Below are 20351 nucleotides of genomic sequence, written 5' to 3'. Positions count from 1 at the left end.
ATATGCACCACAGTAGTTCTTACCCACTTTTCAACCAAACACCTGCCCGGTTTTTCTGCTCGCCCTCCCCCCAAACCTCTCCTCAAAGCTCCCTCCCTCTCGGTGGTTTTCAAGAGTCTCGACCTCTCTTTGGACTCCCATTCTTTGGCTAAACCGATGTGGGGACAAAGCGGGGGTCAGAGGTGAAACATGACCTTAACGGGGATTCCCAAACACAGATGCAATCTAACAACTGCAAGCACACACAGTGACTTTAACTTTTTGCAGTTGTTTTATGCGAATATAATTTCAAAGAAGGGCATTTTCTCTGTGATTCAGTTACAGACGCAGAAATCTTGGTTCCCCCTGCTGTGGCAAATGTCAATATGCGTTATAAAGTAGTTTGAAATCCCCTTTGAAAATCAAAATATCATCTCCCTCCCACTCGTTACCACAAAGCCTATTTTATTTCAGTCTAGGTTTGTGTCACCTGAGGGGGAGAACCTCAAATGGCGTTCTTCTGCATATCAGAGATTTCCATCGGTGGAAACCGAACACAGAACTGAGATCTTAAACGACGTAACAATCAGCCCCATTAGCTCATCTGAGCCTTTTTTTTTTTTTTTACTGAGTCCACCACCAGTTAACATGAGTCTTTATTACTTAAACTTGATCTTGGATACTTAACTCATTTCAACATATCCAACAGGATTCAACCCTTTTTTCTACTTTGAATCAAAGCCAATATGATGTGCTTTTAATATCTATAAAGATAACTGCAATTTAAGGTTGTTTGTTATCCAGTCAAAGCAGATAGTTTAGGATGAAGAAGTGCGCTTTACGTCATTAATTTGTGTCATTTATCAACAATTTGTCATTTCTATCATTGTGGAGATTGGAGAATTGGAGAATTTGGAGAATGGTTGAATTTGCCATTTCATTTCCTTTGTCGACTAACATCAAGAAAAACACACGTCTCCCCATTTTATGTATTTAAATACATAATATACATGCTCACAAAAATATATGTTCCATAGCTATGTATGTAGGTAGATGCCAACCATATCAAATGCTAAAAATGGATCATAGCTGCAACTTTGATTTTTAGTTTCATCCGGCAAAGTTTCCAGTAGAAATTCAGACTTTGTGTGCCTTCCTACCAAGTTTCATATAGGAGACTTAGAAAATCGGATTGAGCTGATAAATGATTTCCAGCACCCAAGCCAAAAAGTGCCTATTTATTAATCACATAATGAATCTGGTATGCACTTATAGTTCAATTCAATTTCACTTCAGTTTATTTACTTATAGCCAATTCACAACAAATATCGTCTCAAGGCACTTCGTACAAACAATCTTTTCAATTCTAACGGATATCAAGCGTTATAGTAAGAGCAGTTAATTATTCAGAGTAGTTTCAATAGTTTCTGTGGAAGTAAATTCTTACTTTTAAAACAAAAATGTGCTTATAAGCTGCAAATTTTTAAGTTTCATGATTTATTTACAATAGTAAAAGATTTGATTGGGGAAGTTAATAGGATGCAATTTGAGGTGCCCGTATTTTTCTAAATGAAAGCGACTAATGTTGCCACCGTTTGGCAGTTTGCTGTAGTCATAACATTGCTCAGTTGTCCTTGTGCGTGGCTTGTTGCCCTGCAGTACATGCTGCTTTCCTCAGTTGCTTTGTTTCTGTTTTGGTTTTAGGAATATTTTTAGTCCACTCTTCACTCGTCATGTGGTGCCTTCGTCATCTGCATGTCTGTTTTGGGATCATGCAGATGCATCAATTTCCATATTGGATTTATAATATCTGCTGACCCTTGCTTTTGGATGCTGCATCTGCAAAACAAACATGATTCAAACAAATGTTCTCACTGAAACGTGATGCATTATAAACAATATCTCAGAGAGTGTACACACGATACCCTTTACATTAATTGACATGTCTAGTAAAGATGCACTTAAACTGAGCTAATCTTATATTTAAAACAAGATTTCAAAGGTGTCTTTGTTGCACTGAGAAGTAGAATCCACCTGAAAATGTCCCACCAAGTGCATCGAAGTTTCCGATAAACGTCAGTTCAAAAACTATTAATACAAGCTGATGCTCTGATAAAGATAAAGAGCAAAAAATAAAAAAAATAAAAAAAATCCCGCTGTAAACTCAGCGGCATCGTTTGCATGAGAATTTCTTCTTGCTTGAACTACTGAAAACAGTTACAACCACAGTGACTTGTGACTGCTTTGCCCATTTAGTGGCAATGTGTAAAACCACTTCATGTCCCGTTTGTTTTTTCACTTTCGTCAATAGTTTGTGGCATGTCGATTTTTTTGACAATGTGAGGTTTCAGTAACAAGAATTCGAACATACGACGAGCCGCCAGGGAATTAACCTACTGTTATTGTCAGCTGAATTCTGGCTAAAAATAACTCTGAAACACAACTGACTCAGATTCTCTTCCTCATTTTCTAATGTTATTAACAAAGCACTATGAATATGAATCGCCCAAACAGAGATTTGATTTGAAGCTAAATTTTATAATTCCACTTAAAAGTTGCATGACAAGTTCACGATTGTCATGCAACAATCACTTTTTTTTTTTTTTTTTTTTGATAAAGTCAGGAATGCTTGTCGTTTCAACATCAAAAATTTCCTCTGAGGTCTGATTCCTGAAATCACAAGCTTAAGAAAACATCGCTTTGCTGTTTCCTGGACACAACCGAGGAAACCCCGCGGTTCAGACAATGACAACGTTGCAGTCAGGATGACCATCAGTGGCAGTGTGGTGGAAAGAAAAATGCACAGCAGTTTAAACACACCTACCCTTATCCCAACCACCAGCATGACTGCCATAACAACTTGCCCTCTAAGACCACAGTGAGCCATGTTTTTTTTTTTTTATCTCTTTCCTTCATAAAATGCAGCTTCAGTCATCAGTAGTGCAGAATCTCCAGACTGAAAGCTTTGAGGATTTTTATTGTTAGGTGTCACATGCATTTTATTTTTTACATTGACTAGACATTAGAAATATCATATAGCCTCATCATAAGTCTATAGCCCACACACACCTTTAAAGACTTTGTTGCTAAGCCACTTTTCGTTAAATTACATGTCAGCCACCTTATATATAACACTAAATCAGATAAGTATGATAGAGATTAGAAGCGTTACAGGAGTGTTGTCATGTACAATTTGGTCTGCGAGGTGACACGGTTGTCTTCATTATTCTCACAGAGCATGAGTGCGTCTTTTTCCTGGTGCTATGACTTCCTCACCATCTGCATATATATCAAATATAGCTTTAATGAGAAATTTGACTTTGCTATTTGACGGCTTGAAATTGGCCTCTGGCTCTTTAAGTAGCTCTTACTGTTTCAGCGCGTCATCACAACATCGCCTTTCCGTGATGTCGTTTTCTTAGGACTGGGAAGCAGTTTATGTGATGAGCTCAGCAGATGCGCAGTTCCTCCAGGTGTTTGCTAATCGCTGCTGCCGCTAGTCTGGAGGAGCTGCATGAGGAGGGGTGTTCTGTGAAGAGGAAGCTCGGCTTAGAGACCGCAGCTTGAAGGAGGAGTTGCATGCTCCATATTCGAGTAGGAGTCTAAGCACCTCCCACGGGAGACCAAAGGATTTCTCAAAAATGCATGAAAGAGTCAAAGCAACAGTCCAGGTATGTTTTTGATGAAGGAATAACATTATAGCATCACTCAAAAAAGACAGTCTTAACCCTCCTGTTATGTTGCGGGTCAAATTGATCCGTTTTAAAGTAAATAAATAAATAAATAAATAAATAAATAGTCGCGCATATTTTTTTTTTGCATGAAACTTTTTCTACTTGTCTTAATAGGTGCATATAAATTGAAAATGGTTCATTTTACACATTTGCGACCCCCTCTGTGTCTACATTTTACATAGATACTGTTCGGGTCAATTTGACCCGGCAGTCAAGTTGAAAGGTAAAACAGATTTTTTTAAAAAGTCCAATTCTAAATGTTTCCTTGCAGCTATGAACCATATTTCACCACGCAAACGCACACACACACACACACACACACACACACACACACACACACACACACACACACACACCCACACACACACACACAAGCCCCCTATCTCACTGCGAGAAAGCAGGTGTTCAAACAACTTTTGATGGGAACCTTTTCTGTTCCTGTGGGCAAACTCCACCCACACTGAGTGGACACTTAGAGGAAGGGGGGAGGGGGGGTAACATGAACACCCTCTGCTTGACTCATTTGTCTTGATTTTAATCAGTGGGTCAATTTGACCTTGAACAGTATACATGTCTCAAGTTCAATTATAAAGATCACCCCTTGAAAAATAATTCAAAATCTAATATAAAAAAAAAAATCAACAAAAAAATCTATTTCAAGGATAATTATTGTTTTCTTTTGTCTGCTGGTTTCTTTAGTGGACATTAAAAAAAATGTCATTTCCATTTTTTATGTCCAAATGAGTAAATTGTCATCATGCCTTCTTTATTTGTGAGAAATAAAAAAACATCATTGCACAAATATTGATTGAAATGGTTAGTATTGGAGTTAATAATCAGATACAAAAAGGTTTTGGAGGATATTTTTGGTTTCTGACACTATTGCATGATTAAACACTCCCCGGGTCAAACTGACCCATGAACATTATTTATTGTGTTCGTTTCTGTACCTCAGAAACGAACACAATAAAAGAGTTAAATAACTCCCTCAGGTACCCTTTAAAAACATCCCTTTAAACAACTTCAAACTGTGTTTTTTTTTTTTTTTTGGTGAATGATGTAGGAGCACCTGCCACTGACTGCTCCTGTTATCTTTCCAAATGACCCACTTGTTTAGTGAAAGTGAAAGAGGAAAGCTCTGTTGTCCTCATTGTTCTGTTTTTCCCTCCCTGGTGGTGGAGAGTCCCTGATTTTCTCTTTTCTTTTTTCCTTCTGTTCTCCCTCATCTGCGGCGGCAGCAGTGCCGTACTGTATTCCTGTTCTTCTGCACATGGCATCAGAACCGAAGCCTGGCTCAACTCCAAGCTTCACTTTGAGAAAGAAAGGGAGAGTAAAGGAGTGAGGTCACCAGTCTCAAGGACGCTCAGTCATCATGTCTATGTATACCCAGGGGGAATAACGCAGCCTGGATTCCAGGGCTGCGGCAGGGGAAGGTAGCAATGATGTGCCGTCCTGCGGTTGTGTGTGGCGTGCAGGACCACACTGAAACACCATAACCCAAAGGTTCCTCCGAATTTCTTCCCAGGTTATGTTTCCCTGACGCAACTCTGTACTCGTGCTGTGCCTGACCTGACCGTGTAGTCAGAGGGAAACTGGACCCTTTTTCTAGGTAATAAACCAACTGACTCACTGAAGTAGGTCACCAGCTACAAAGTTAACAGGTGGCCTTTGACACAGAGATCTATTGTGTAAAATTAAGGAAACTTGAAATTTTTGATTGAAACTGAAACACAAAAAATGACCATTTCAAAGGTTTCTCGTCCCTTATGCTTCTCCTCTTTAAAATCACAAACGCAAAGTAATATATAAATGAAAAGAGGAAGAAAAGTGAAATACATTTGTAACACTTTCAATTAATAGAAGTATGGAAAGTGTATTAATCTACCCTATATCAATAATTTTACCACTTTTTGCTGTGAATGCTATTATTTTTGAGGTAAGTTTCTACCAGGTTTGCTCACAGAGATTCAAATATCTGCCTTTTTTTGTGTGAAAAAGCTCTTGCTAGCAGTTGTAAATATCTTCCAAGGCACTTAAGCTTAAATTCACATGGATGCATCGAATGCTCTCCTTTAGCTTTCCATAATCTACAAATCTTAAAGAATTTGCGCAAAAAGAAAAAAAAACTCACTTTGAGCATAAAACAAAAAGCTGCTGCTATTATTTAAATGGAATAAAGTGAAGCATAGAAGGTTAGTAACAAAATGTACAGAAATGTTGCGTAAAAGAGAAAGATTACATCCCTTGAATAACAGAGAAGATGAAAGGAAAGTTGGAGATAAAGGGAAAATTCCAACAAATTATCATTTTCTGCATCATTTTTTTCTGCAGGTTCCCTCCTTCCGTCTTGGTAAGAAGTAAGAGATAAGACCTGTGGTCGCTGACTGGTACCAAGGACACTCAGTACTGTAAACAATAAGCAGAAAATTATTTGGAAAGATAAGAGAAGTCATGCAGCGCTTAAGAGGAGCAAGGCAAAGATAAACAGGTTGAAATACTGATGCAGATATTTAAAGAAAGTCTGACATGATAACTGGAAAATGTCAGTCTGAACTTCTGGGGTTGTGATTCAGATGTCAGATTCAAAATCATACATAGAAAAAAAAAAAGAAAAAAAGATACCTCTTCATGATCAAAAAAATGGGGTTTGGTTCCTTTTCATGGTAACTTTACTGATTTATTTGACCCAAGATATTCAAGACAGCTTTCGGTTTTTCATCCAAACCTGAACTCTGATACTGATACACTCCTTGGAAAGTTTGGTAGCTTTTCTTTATACTTTGTAACATAAATTATGACTCGCAGGACGCGGTGCAAACAAACGGGGCCTCAGAAAACTGACCTGGTCTGTAGAAACGGGTTCCGGGAAAAGGTGAGTTTTCACAAACAGAAACTAAATCTAAGCTTCTGAGGGAAAACGCTGAGTAAATGCTTTAATTATTAACTGAAACAGAAGTCCAACAGAAAAGATACAACAGTGATGGTTGGACGGTCTAGTTAATACTTTCTGTTTTTGTCGAGTGATGATAAGAAAAACATAAAGAATTATACATTATATTACATTACATTATGTTGCCTAAATTTATGAAAGGCTGATTAAATACGTAAGAATACACACAAAATTTTTAAGAAATAGTCATACAATTGTGAGGGAAAAAGAAAGTTTCAAATGTGTTACATTCATTTATATTAAACTAACTGAAAATAAATGGAGAAACACGTATGGAAAGGTTGGAAGTACACCTCGTGATGCAACCGGCTTGTGAAACTACATTAGCAGCAGTTAGCGCTCGGCGGTTGTTTTCTGTACGCCTTCCTGAACGCCTCACGTTGTGGTGGAAGGTTAGCCCACTCTTCTTTCCAGAGTTGCTTCATCCCATTGATGTTTTTCAGACAGTCATCTCTGCAAGGCTCTCTTGAAGTCCAACTCAATTAGGTTGAGGTCTAGACTGAGTTGCTGGAATCTACAACTTCCAAACCAGCACACTGTCATATCCTCTGTTTTAAATGGGTGGTTACTCTGGTTAATGGTCTGTGTAATGTTCACGCACACACACACCTACACACACACAAGTCTGACCTGTAACACACATTTAACTGTGTGTGAGTTAGGCCCCTCAAATGCCCACAACCCACAGCCTCTTACGTTGCGCGGTTGGCATGCTACGTTCAAAGGAAGTGTTGTCTGAAGGCCTGCATATGCATGTCATAGTATTCCTTAAGCAAACAACACAATGTTCATTTACAAACTAAGACAAGATTTTAATATAGTTTGAGGCCAGTTATAGCTTCCAACATTTTTAATGTGTTCAACTCTGAATGTGACTTGAAATCTTTTAATTCACTAGAACGCTTGCACATTTTAAACCATGAATATGAAATAGTTTCACTCAGATGCTTCCGATTAGCCGATCAGGCCCTCATGACGTCTCCTCCTCCAAAACATGCCAGATCCCGAGTTCACATGTGTGTCAGACTCACGCGAAGAGAAATGCAACCAAACAGCCAGCAAAATCTTTACCTCTTTGGTACAGAGGAGGCCTTATCAACTCATCAGACCTGGTTAAAAATAAACACGCTGCTTGCATCGTACGCGTTGTTGTATCCATCTAATTTTTGTTAAATGTTCTGTTTTGTGTTTTCTGATCACCTTTAATATTCTCAGAATCCCTCAGTGGCTTTTTTTTTTAGTGTTTTTGTCTTTATCTGTCACTCAGTCCAACGACAGTAACCACATTACATCCAACAAACATTACTGGAAACAACAGGCTTTCCAATATGGCTGACCTTTTCTTTTAAAATAACAGCAGGCATGTTGAGATCCATCCATCCATTGTTTTATTTTTTTTTAAATTATTTTAGAAAATAATTTTAAAAAATGATAAAAAATAGATTCATCATTAGGAATAATTTTATATTACTATGTGTCCAGCGACTATAAAAACTTCCCAACTGGCCGCTGAGCTGCTGTAAAACTGCAACTTTGTTTGATTTTGGTTCCAGCTTGCAGTGAAACCGGGAACACAAGGCTTCTGTTCTTGTGCAAACACATCAGAGGAAGACCAAAAAAAAAACAAAAAACTTTGATCTCTCTTTGTAAAACAATGAAAAAAAAAAGTGGAGTTGCAGTATTCAACATGAATTCAGTTCCTGTGTTTTCATTTTTCTTTTTTTAAATCTATGACTCATAACTTTGTAAGTCATCAAGATGGCGTGAATCACAAAGGTGAATCTTTTGACGGAAAGCGTTGGGTTTGAGAAGGCAGTGTGATGCTTCTTGTGCGTGATTGCATAACAAAACTGCTTTGAGTTGCGTTTCCCAGTTGCCTGACTTCCCTGAATCCCAGTGAAAGTGGAGTTGCTCTAAGAATTTCAGAGGGCGTGCTGCTCAATAAACAGAGTGGAGGGCCTGCAGTGTCAGTACGAAACTCAGCCTTTGATGCTGCATGGTTGGACCTGAAGAAATCATCTTCTGTATATTCCTGTTGACACAGCCTCTCAGAATCACACACACACACACGCAAGCACACACACATACACACACACAGCTGTTATGGTAGACTTTGGACTCAGGTCTTCTGAGAAAACAGGGAGTTTCCTTCCTGGGTGAAGTAGTTTTCAGTCATTCAGTGACCCGCTCCTGTGGTCAGTACTCAGCCCAGGAGATTGGGGCGGAGAATGAAAACATCAAAGTCAACTATTCACCCTTATAATGGACATGGAGAATCTCAGGTTGACCAAAAGGAGATTCCTCTCAACTTTCTATGCACCATATAACACACACACAAAAAAATTTAAAAGAAAAATCCTGGACTTATTTTTTTAATTTTTAGTATTCAAGACTAAAAAAAAAAAACGAATTGTAAAGTTTGTACAGAGCACTTGCCTGGATGCATAAATCACTGCAACAAGAGAGAGAGAGAAAAACAATAACAGAGAAATCTCTGATGTGCTGAAGTGAATATTTTGATGTGTGTCCGTCCTGCAGGAAATCTAACGACATAAACAACTTGTACTTATAATTCATCATATTTTTAAGTTCAAATGTCTTAAATTTGAGGAATTACTGCTTTTCTGTTTCATATTTAATATGACGTAATGATGTAAAGACATGAGTGGTGTAAACTTTCCAGAGTTCTTCCAATATGGAGACCAGTAAAAAGAGCTTATTGCATTTTTGCTTGAACGTGAGAATTGTTCCAACTCGTGTGCTTAAATAGAATAGAAATAATTTTACTAAACAGGAACGTTAACATGACAATCATTTAAAAGGAGCTACAATGAAAGCATAGTTTTAATGACAGATTCTTTTTTTTTTTTTATCAAACTGTTATACACATTTTGTTCCTTGGTCCCAGTTAAACTGCTAAAAGCCAGGTTTTAATTTCTACTAGATGACACAGTCAAAGCAATGACGTCAAGGTCTCTGAATACTTCATTCAAAAAGGGAAGCAAGAATAAATGTACATGTACATGTTTCGACTGCGGTTTAAGTTTCAGAAAACTTTGTAGGCGAACTATGACAATGCAATAATTCATTTCAGGTGAACTGAACCTAGAACTAGTTTTTTTTAGGGAGAGGGGGTGGGGGGGTTGGCACCACATTTTTCCTTGTAAATGGGAACATGTGGGTTTGTTGAATAAAAAAAAAACTCCCCATAAAACTTTGTCCTGTATTTATTAATACAACACAGGCAATGACATAGTAAAAAGTCACAGGCAGGTAATGTTTTCTGATAATTTAGCTTCTTAATTTGTGTCAAATTTCCACTGAAAAGTCCAGTTTGTCTTGGTAAACAACGTCACAGTGAACTGTGCAACAGCGCCGTCTAGTGGTGGCACTCTGCAAAACATCACCTGAAGTGTGAGGCGGGGAGGGAGAGCAGTGAGAGCAATTTAGATTTTTTTTCCTGCTTGCATCCATTTCATTCTTTTGAGAGTTTTCTCAGTTTCGACCAGAAGAATCGGTAGCTCTTTTTTTATTTCTGCTCAGTAGAAGTAAATTTGTTCGACTTTATTAGTGGGTGATCTTTTACTGACTGAACTAAATGTGCCTCAGGTGTCTAGTATAATAAGTGTGTCTATAATATGGAGTGCAGTCATATTTGCTGCTCTTAGTCACTCATCAGTGGAAGCCAAGTGGAAGACAGGCGGCCTGAAGTTTCAGGGTACAGCCTCCTTCCAAAGAGGGGACGGGGAGGAAGATCCAATTTCACTGTGGCTGAAGAAAAAAAAAAAAAAAAGAGGCCACCAACTCTGCAGTGGGACTCTCACTTACTCCTCGGGCGTACTGTACTTGCATTTGTGCATCTTTTGCTTTTTAACGCATGCATGCGGTGTGTGCGGTCCCCGCTGTGAAGTGTTTAATAGTTTATGAGAGCGTTGTTTACTTGGCAGAGCTCCTGCCTGCGCAGCAGTTACTGCTCAAAGGCTGAGAGATACAAGTTAGGAATAACAGGAAATAGATCCAGAGAATAGTTTTACCACCGGTCGACTCAAAGGCCGTTAATAAAAAGAGCTTTTTTGTTTAATATCTTTTAGCTTGGAAGAGATGTGTGGAAAAAACCTTGCTGTGTTTATCAGATATAAGTATTTCTGTGATCTGCTTAGAAAAACAGAACTTTGTCATAGCTCATTATATTCAAATAATATCGCAGTTATTCGTCAACTTCGCAAATAATCATTGAAACCGTTTACATTAATTACCTTTCGCTGCTTGACATTAAATTAAACTAAATATTTTCTATTTTAGAAAAAAAAAATTAATCATTGACATCATGTGACATGATGTTATAGTTTTTTATTTTATTTTATTTTTTTACTATTTTCATATAGTTTACATACTTCCAAACCTGATGTAAAGTGAATTAGAATTGTAGGCCGTGTTGCTTCAAGTCCCTTTTTAAACTTTGTCCAATTTCTTCTTCTTTTTTTTTTTTTTTTTACTGAGCCAAGATCAGAACGTCACAAAGGCATCTCCAAAACACTGACTTTGTTGTCACTGAGTCACTCGATAGGTAATTTGATGATATGATTATGATACATTTCCATTTGGAACACCCAGTTCTGCCCAATTTTTAATTTTCCAGTTGATGTCTTCAGTGGTTGCGTCAATATTTTCTCATAATGTTCTTTCCTCGTAATTTCATCTAGTCGGACAACCCACGGCATGATGCTGCCACCTCCGCACTCTGAGGTGAAAATGACTTTGCAAGTCATTGTGACCAAACATCTTGATTTTAGTTTAGACCCCAGGACATGTTTTTAGATCTTTGTCCATGAGTGGACTCCATTTTTTTCTTCTTTGCTGACTGCTCCACAATTCTCCTCCTGTTATCCTGATATTTACCTGATATACTTTAGAGGAATCCATGATGTCACTAAAAGAAGCATTGCCCTTCTGAAACTGGTGAAAAACATGACAAACGTATCTAAAAAATGTCTTTTTTTCTAGAGATAAAAGTGTTAATTTGGTAGTTAGAAAGGATAAATAATTTGTCAATCCTAACTAACCTAAGCAGTTCAGTCTTTTACACGGTCCATGCAAATATCTGGATTCATCTCTATAAGTTCACACTCCACAAGAAAAGGCTCTATCTTTAATATCTTGGGAACGATCTGCCTGAGAGGCGAGACGTTTTTTTTGTGAAACGCTTCAGTCTGCCAGCCTGCCGGTGTGGACACGCGGGACAAGGCGGGAGACGTGGCCTCGCCATACCCTTGACGGACGGATGTTTGCTTATGTTCTCCGTAGCGATGGATAATGCATGAATGACCGCTGCAAAATTCAGAAGCGATGATGTAACTGTGGCAAAACAACCACCTCCCTGACAGGTGAGCGTGGTCGCTTGAGGACAAAGAAACACGAAAACAAAGAGTTGATGATGAAAAGGATGCAAACATGATGTTTGAAATACCCAGGAGACGCAGCATGAACTGTAAAAATAAAGAAATAGTGAAATTACACTCTTGCACAAGTCGCTCAGCAGGAGATTATATCTGCATGAAACTCTCAACCTTGTGCAGCAACGGCTGATGGTTTGTAACCAAGTGACAGCTGATGAGACTTTCTAGCTGCTATTTCTGGCTATATTATTTTTCTCAGTGCAGCTGGAGGGAATCTTTCTGTCTAAATAATGTCTCAGTGGGTCATGTTGGAGGAAACGCTTCCCGAGTTGTTTGTGGATTTCCACAACACTTTCAAGACGACTGATTGCGAGAAGCAGAGCAACACAACACAGACCTGTAAACACGTAGAACATTACAGTTGTATTAAAGAATTATCACCCATGTTGCTGAGTAGTTCAAAACAGCACTTTGTAAATAGTACAAAGCCATTTATGAAAGCTAAGCTCCCGATTTCAGACACGTTTCACTTCGTTTTCTGCGAGAAGACAACTTTAGATGATCTGGCAGTAGTTTTTCTGTCCGTCTACTAAAGTAGTTATTGCTTTCCAACTAACTAAATGCTGCCAGATTCTTTAGAGCTTTTGAAAGTGAGAGTTTACAGCAAAAACACTTTGTGCATCTCCTTTTATCTATTCCATCTAGTACTTCCAGCTGTGTGATGCTTTTCTTCCATCTTACAGTCAAACCTGGAGAAATATGCAAAGAGACAATAACGATAAAACACAAAAAACAGCCTTTCATTACCTCGCTTTACATTCTCACCAAGATTCAAAGCGTCCTCCTGTTGACTTTTAACGCTTCCACGCCTCAGCTTATTAGCCTCCGCAAATGACTGAAACACGGCTCTTCAGGACAGAACACCTACAAAGTGTAGCCGCATCGTTACTCTCCCACCTTTGACTCACGTCTGACTGCTAACAAGCACCGTTTCTCTCTGACTCATGAGCTAATTAGCAAGAGTTGGTGATGAAAGACGCAGCCAGGAACTGCTGGAGAATTGACTCGGCGGTCAGCCAGCGCTGCGACCACCCACAGATATATAAATATATTTGCTGCTGTAATCCTTTGGGATCTAAGCCTCTAAGCCTTTTGATGCACACCTGATATTTGAATGAAAGAAAAGAAGAATCTTTCATTTTCTCCTTTAAAGCGCTCCAATTTTCAGCTGCTGCTTAAAAGCAACTTCATAAAAGAAACAAATCCCCAACGTGCTCTGCAGTCCTCTCATTTTGTTGCTTGACATGAGGCAAAAAAACCTCATGTATTTTGGACCAAATCCTTTATGTTCATCCAATAAACGTGGACGCTTTTGCACTGGGTACTTCCTGCCGACTAACAGGTGGGCCACGGCTTAAGACAGGCCCTTAAATTCTTGCCAGAGTTTGACTCGTCCATCTCGTCTTTCCCGGTTTTCCTGGTGTAATGTGAGCAACGCAGCATCTTTGGTGATACAGCAGCGGAAGAAACTTTATACTGTTGAAATGTCCGAATATGGTCCCCAAAGACTAATCCACAGCAGCCGAATGAGGAGAAAGAAACAGAGTTGGGAATATTCACTATTCTTTCAGAGCTTCTGCAAATAAACCCTTTTATTTCCAAAATGTTTGGGTTATAAATATATCTTCCAACAACAAACAAATCCATAGAGCGGCAGTAATAAACAGTCAGGTAATGTCTAAAGATGGTTTGTGTTTTCATTCTTTTTTGTATCTCTAAATCGAGGCTATCTTACCCATAATTCCCTCCTGCTGAAAAGGAGAATGCCTGTGGGATGCTTTTCTTGCTCTTTCTCATGGACTAAGATATGGTTTCCTTTTGGGAGACTGGGGATGAAGCCAGTGCCCAAATGGTTGACGGAAGGTGTTTGTTTCCACCCCCAGTCCAAGCGCATAACTCATCTAATGTCCTGGAACTAACAACGTCTCCTTCAGGTGGAAGAACTGCACGTTTCAACTCAGTGTTTCTGCACCAGCGCGCAGACATGTGTCAGAGGGAACGAGAAACTGCTTTGCTTGCACCCTGTAACAGGAAATGACTGCTGTACCCCATGCTTGGTGACAAAATGTGACAGGTGATTTAAAACGTGTGGCACACCATGGACTAAGTGAAGGGTTTCTAAAGACCAACAGTCTGCCCACATTTTCACTTGGAGACACAAAAGCTCACTAATTAGCGACCCTACAGAGACAGTGGCTCCACCTTTTCGCAGGAAGGACTTGGTCCTCCGACCTGCCTCACCACCAAGGCGTTAATTAAGGGATTCCTGAGCGTGATCTTTGAATGACACCGTCTCGCTGCGTGGAAGTGCTGTCAGCAGCTGACAGAGCTGCAGAGATGCAGGGACTCTGCCTTCGGTGAAGAGGTGAAAGGACAGCAGGGCTGAGGCACGATGACAACGACTGGTGTATGTTGGAACACAGAGAAAGCAGTCTGCGACGGGAAAAAGCATTTTTCGTGTGAAACATTTTCGTTTTATCTCATGTTTGCTAATAGTCTTCCTGTGGACAGACTCTTTCACCTGAGCTGAGCATCTGTGCAGCTCCTCTAGAGTCGCTTTTCTACTGCTCTGATTATGTACTTTTTAAAAATATTTTTAGGCAACTTCGCTTAAGCTAGCACAACAAAAGCAGAGCTGCAGCTTCAAATCAAAGAACACTGTCTGAAACAGTAATCACGGTGGTGGCAGCATCATGCTGCAGATCTGTTTAGCTGCCAGCAGTGCTAGTGCATTGCACAAGGTGAGTAGAAAAACTTAGACGGGCCGTTTCCAACTTCTTCAACTTCGTCTCAAAAAAAAAAGGAATAATTTGCTTGTTAATATTCTCTCTCTTCTCTGTCCGGGGTCCAGAGGATTGGTCGCCTTACAAAGGTTCCACAGGAGGCCGTGTTGGTCTTCAGGTTTAATGGTAAAATGGATTTTATCAGTTGCATGATGTTGTTTAATTTAGTCATATTCATATTTAATTAATAGGTGCAGCTTTTGAATATTTAGCGTGTGGTCGACTCCCCTGAAACGCCGTCCTTCTGGAGCAGAGATGACTGAAGGCTGACCGTTTGCCTGTTGACGGTGACTGTGGCTGACAGCTGCTGTTGGACGGATGAACGGGCCTACCGTGTTCCTCGGAGTCGTGGCATGAGGGGGTTAAATAAAGTACTTTGTGTTTTCACCAACCTCTGCCTAAGCTGCCATCTGCTTTTCAGAGGAACGTATCCACCACGGGCCGCCTTGCCCTGTCTCATTAAATTGATGGTTTATGTTCAAAAGCCATCCTTTGCCAGCATTCTTCCAGGATTCATATATATTGTATCAAAGTTGTAAATCTGTGGACAGACTTTACAAATGGTCCAAAACTTCTCCGGACTTTGAATCTGTAGATTTAAGACACCCGGCTTGTGTTTTTCACTTTGCAAAGAAGCAAGATTCTCTTTTTTTTTTTTTTACATTATACTGCAGAATGATTCCTCAATCAGAAATCTTGATTTAACACCTGGTTTTGTGTATCTCCTGGAAACTCCAGGCAAATACCGCGTGTTTACAAAGCACCATATGAAGATGAAACAGAACTGAATAAAAGGTAGCTCTTCCTCTTGAGCCCCTGAGAAGGAATTGATTTTAGGCGTTTTTGCAAGAGCTCACAAAGCAGAAATGTATTGATTGATTGCGTAACCTTTTTTTTTTCCTCTCATCTCCTGCTTCTCTTGCCTCCTCTTTCTTCTCTTCAGCGTCTTAATCTTCCTCGTTATTGTTCTCAGTAGTTCGCTCATTCATTCACCAGGGTCTTTCCTTTGCTTGGTACATTTGCTAATTGTTGTGTTCGAGTTAAATTCAAGTTTTTTGACTGGAACAACTTTGCATGATTTTCTAAATTATGATAATTTAATGCAAAGTTGGCATTTTTAATGGACTTTCAATGCAACGTTTAGAGAAACGTTGCATTAAAAGTGCCATTATTTAACATGTCATGTTTTTGACAGTGTCATGTCAGTCTTATGCACACCCCTTCAAATAAAGTGTAACCGATTATTTTAGCATTTTGTCTCCAGACACACACACATTTGGCCAGTGCCGCGCTCATTAGGAGCCTGCAGTCATGCATGTCTGTATAACTGTGACTCACAAGGAAAAGTGTATAGAAGACAGCGCCGCTGATTGGGCATGTATCGGCCTCTGGGGATGTCTTCAGCCCCGTCATCTCCTGATATCTCTTCTTTCCACTCACTTAGCTGATTAGGAGCTTACAAAGCTCATCTGTCTCCACTTTGCTGCTGCCTTTGGGCCGACGCGAAAGTTCAGACTGAAGAGGCAGAGCTCGTACCGGGAACGATGAGAGCATCAGACCCGGCAGGGTCACAGTGTCTCTTCTCTGAAGGAAGCGTCCGGCTTTCTTGCTGAACCTTCTCGCAAAGCTGCTTCCTCTCATACGTATTTAAAAAACAATTTCCGAAGACAAATCGGTCAGCTCATTTTCGTTTCTTGGTTTGTTTGTAATTTATTTATTTTTTGCTAAATAAATGTTGGGGAATTTCTGCAAAATTAAGTGTTTAAAATGACTAATCCTTGTTTTACAATCTACAAAAATGCCTTTATCTATGAGGCTAAAACTGTTCTGACCAATGGGGTGTCCCTCTGTTGGACCAAGTAATCCAGATATTCCCACCTAAGGGGATACTTATAATCTGTGTAGGTCTGACACAGAAAACTGTTTCAGAGGAGCAGAAAGAGTAATCTGAATCTAATCTAGTACAATTTTCCTCTCAAGTAGTTGCGCTGTGTTCATCTCTAATCCTTGTGTGTGGACAACGTTTAGTAATTCCGTCTTTATAGGCAACATTTCCTCACAAATCTTCATTTTAAAAGCTCAGGGTTACCAAAACAACTTCGCAGAAAGTTCCCAGGGACATAATGTCCGTACGCTTTTCCTCACGTGATCCGTACAGTTGTAATGTAACCCAAGAACTGCAGGCAGCTCTGCTTCTCTCCGCTGCTGACTGGGCAGAGTGGCAGCCGAGGCAGATGTGACTGCAGCAGGAGGGAGGATGCTGCTCCTTCATCCAAACTCAGCCAAGTTGGCAGCGCCGAGAGAACGCCGCATTCTGCATTAAAAGTAAACAGTTGCTTTTAAATTTACGTCCTATAGTTTCTGTTATATTTAGAAAAAACATTAGAAACACAGTGTCTGATTTGGGAGCATTTTGTATAAATTGATGTATAATTTGAAGGTTGTTTTTTTTTTCTTATACCTACTCCATGTTGGATTAGATAATTAGATGACTTTGAGTCATCTAATATAAACCATATGTGTGTCTTTTTTCGGCCCCTGTTAACTACTTTAAAAATGAACTTTAACCTTCATTTTTAAGGTTAAAGTTCATTTAACTTTAACCTTAAAAGTTAAAGTTAACTTTTAAGGTTGCTGGTTGGTTTGGTTGCCAACCAGCAACCAAATTTGCTGGTTGGCTAGCAAATTTGGTTTGCTAGCCAACCAAATTTACTCCAAGAGAGAATCGATGACTCAGAAAAGAATCCAGAACAAAATCTAAAGCATCGCAGTTAAATTCACTTTCACTTGTTCTTATTCTCTCCATGAGAGAATTATGAGCTAAAAAAAAAAAGCCAGTGTTGATCAAAAGTGTGAAACCTGTTGGCAGGTTTCTGGTCTGTTTTACTTCTCTGTGACAACTCGCTGTACATAATAAAACCATTCATTTTGCTCTCTTCAGATTTCAGAAGGAAAATATCCAACCATGGGGATGAGACCTTAACTTTAAGCACACTCTGGCTTTGCATTAGGACAAAGATCCAAAATTCACCAATGGTATACCTCAAAGTGGCTAAAAGATAAGGTTTTGGAGTGGCCTAGTCAAAGTAGTGATTTAAATCAAGCTGGAATGACACGTGTGGAGCTTAAGCCAATATTAATTCTCAAAAAACCTTCCACTGTGGCTGAATTAAAATGATTTCATCATAATATCTACACAATTCATGGAAAAGACTCTTTGCCAGTTCATGCAAATCTCAAAAGACATTGTTCCTGTCAATGATTGTATAATCATTTAAAAAGACTGGAGCCAAATTACTCATTCATATGTCACAGTGTTGGCTTTTTCTTTCTAATAAAAAATAAATCATCATTTAATAGCTGCATTTTGTATTTACTGGTTACTTTTTTAAAATGTTGAAGTGAGAATCAGAAATGTTTAAGTATGAAAAAGAGAAAAAAAAAGATGACAAAGGAGAAGAAATATGAAATGCAACAAACAGTCACTCCTTTCCTGTAACTGTGTTCAAAAGAGTAAGAATGTTCCCTCCATCTTATTATAAACAGCCAAGCATTACTTCTGCATGCTACCATCTGAAATCTCTCTTTCTCTGCAAAACAGTCAATTTTGTTTACATCAAAGCTTCTCCTTTTGTCAGAAAAGTGCTTTTGCAAATGCTAATCCGCTTTGAAAACCAGCGCTGAGGTCAATTGTGATTTATTTTTGCTAGTGCTGTCAAGGGCTGTATATTATATTTCACTAAAAGAAGAAAAAACATAAATAAATGAAATATGGTTCTGAATCATTCACTTCCTTTATTTAACTAAATACAATCCCCAAACAAACAAGAACATCTGGATGCGCATGAAAGGCAGAAGTGGCTAAGAGAAACATTCGGATATTTATGACTTCATAACCAGATGAAGATCTGAATGAGCTCATGGATTAGGTCACGCACGCAAAAAGATCAACACTGACGGCCTCAGCGCAGCAGCCCATGACAGGAAATACAGCTATGATCAAGATCTATTAGCTTAAGTTGAAACAACAAAGCACAGATGAGAGGGCAGCCGATGGAACAATGAGCGGATTGACGGAAGCAAAGAGAAAACTCTGGAGATTCTTCAAGTCTGCAATTGATTTGAAGCTGCGCTTCTCAGGCGGCGTCTTATTCTGGCCAGCAGCAAGTTACTGTGGGAGCTGCTGCAATAAATCAAGCTCTTGACAAACAAGACAGAATGTTTATGCCAAAGTCAGGACTTCACAAAATGATTTATTTTAATTTATGACTGATTTGTATTCCTTAGGCAACCATGGGAACATCTGCACGCAGGAGCTCCAACAAAAGACGTCTAATCGATTTAGACGTGATTTAGTTAAAGTGACCAAGTTTAAACACGTTTTTTTTTTCTTTTTTTAACATCATAATTTGTCTTTAAGGTTTTTGTGGACTCAGTCCCACATTCCTTAAAATGTTCCATAAGACTTAATCGTATTTAAACAACCGCTGTGTTACTTTTCTTCAAAGGAAAACAACAGAACTTGTGTAAATTGATGAGCTGTGCAGCACAAGCCACCTTAAAGTGGACACCAACCTGAAGCTTATTCACCCGTGATATAATGTGTTTTATATTCACCTTAGGTAACTCCTGCAGCACTAAAATAAATAAATAAATAAAAAAAAAAGGCACAAAACATGACAACATTTTTGATTTGAATGAATTAATCGAAAAGTTTCATAGAACTGTACTGTCTTAATTCCCTTCTGCATGGGAAAACATTCCATCTTTCCTCATCTTAAAAATGAACACTGCTAGGTTAATCCCCATAGTCAACCAGATTTAGACTTCTTGTTACCCCTCTGTGCTTATCTAAGAAATACAGGCACCCCATTTGTGTTTGGTTATGGAGAGACAGGATGCAGAGCTGATACAGGCTGGTGCAGTGGTCACTTTTCTCAGCAGACTATAACTCACACTGATCATAAAAGATCAATGTGAGTTTATCTATTGTTGTTCCACTGTTTGTTGTCCTGCAGTGAAGAAAAAAAACATGCATTTTTATTACACACAAATCTAAGATGTAGCTCATGTTAAATATGAAAAAGAGCCACAACTCAGAAGCAATATTGTTACAATAAAGTAAGAATATATTATGATAGCTTTTCTGCTGTGCTGTCAACTTATCATTGATTGGTTTGTACACTCCCTTGAACACACACAACCAGTTGCTTTATTCACATGTTTCACGGTTTATTTCTGATATTACCTGAATTTTGAGGGGGGAAAAGGATGCGGTTATTGTGAGTTTAAATTAACAGGGAATATTTGGACTTTTATTAAGCATGTGAGGAGCTACACTATGTTCACACCAATTCATCAAGAGAAAATAAAAAAATGTTTCTAAAACAAAACAACTACTAACTATAATTTCCCGAAATATAAAAGTATTGATTAACTATGAGTTAAA

Source organism: Poecilia formosa, unplaced genomic scaffold (genome assembly GCF_000485575.1).
Source record: "Poecilia formosa unplaced genomic scaffold, Poecilia_formosa-5.1.2 Scaffold21, whole genome shotgun sequence".
NCBI classification, from domain to species: Eukaryota; Metazoa; Chordata; class Actinopteri; order Cyprinodontiformes; family Poeciliidae; genus Poecilia; species Poecilia formosa.
This window is presented reverse-complemented; position numbering follows the sequence as displayed.